This window comes from Bison bison, unplaced genomic scaffold (assembly GCF_000754665.1).
Source record: "Bison bison bison isolate TAMUID 2011002044 unplaced genomic scaffold, Bison_UMD1.0 scf7180017864304, whole genome shotgun sequence".
In the NCBI taxonomy this organism is placed as follows: Eukaryota; Metazoa; Chordata; class Mammalia; order Artiodactyla; family Bovidae; genus Bison; species Bison bison.
The window spans coordinates 9,088,495-9,089,480 of NW_011494876.1; the positions used below are offsets into that span (position 1 = coordinate 9,088,495).

At 60.1% G+C, this 986-nt stretch overlaps 1 protein-coding gene and 1 pseudogene across 12 annotated transcripts in view; one reads left to right on the forward strand and one right to left on the reverse strand.

Annotated features, from left to right (window-relative positions):
• Positions 1 to 986, forward strand: part of DNAH12 (dynein, axonemal, heavy chain 12) — a 192,246-nt gene that overhangs the window by 93,646 nt on the left and 97,614 nt on the right. The window lies entirely within an intron of this gene.
• Positions 139 to 901, reverse strand: LOC104997094 (annotated as a pseudogene).

A 986-nucleotide genomic window follows, 5' to 3' on the forward strand; every position in this document is an offset into this window, starting at 1 on the left:
CCAGGAAGAACTCGAGGAGATAGTCTCCTCCCAGTACCGACCGAGCCCTCACAGGTAGTCCCCCAGGACCCCTCAGCCGTGTTCTCAGCGACGATGTAGACCCGCCTTCCTCCTCTCCGGTCAGGCCCAGGAGCTGCACCAGGTGTACGCTGAAGTTGCGTCAGGACCCAGGCTTCAGCCCGGAAGGCCCGGACAGGAGCGTCATTCTTAACGGCGACCTTGTTCGTTCCATCGATAGTTGCCCAGCATCACGCCTCCAAACTCTCGGTTCCCAGTGGTCTGCACCAGCTTCAGACCCTTCCTGTTTAGCGCCTCCGTGACGTCTGGCCTGTCCCTCTGATCTGAGGTGCAGTGCTCCTCCAGCTGCCTGAGGTCCTCGTGGGTGCTGAGTTTGCTGGCTTGGTCCAGGATGTGGTGGCGTGCCTGGGGCTAGCCGGTGGTCTCCTGCACCAGGACAGGCCTGTCTGGTGGGCACAGTGGCTCCTCTGCCTGCTCCGCACGGTCTGGCCGTGGAACCAGGCCGTGAAGCTGAGTTCCATGCCTCTGCCTTCACGCCCTCCAGCTTCGGGACGTGGTTGTCTGGGGCGATGCCCTTGTAGCTCGCCTTATTCTTGGCTTTGTACCAATTGGGGTCCTTGGTGACAGCCACTTGCTGAGCACATCTTCTTTGCCTAAGGGAGGGTCTTTCTTGGTAGCGCGGTGAAAGTTGTACTTGGCAATATAGTCTGTATGGGAGGGCCAGGCAACCTGAGTTGCTGACATCTTCTCATTACATCTGGCGTTCCCCCAGTCACAGGAAGGTGGACCTGTCACTTGGTACCATAAGAGCGCTGCCGTCCCGGCCCCCTCATTGCGGGCAGCATCAGTGGCCTGGGGAACAGTCCATAGTGTGGGGAGGGGCGCAGGGGTCCTGGGGGCTGCGGTAAAAAGAAGTCTGTGTGCGAAAGAAAGGGGAGGAGAGACAGCCAGACAGAGGCAGGGGGATG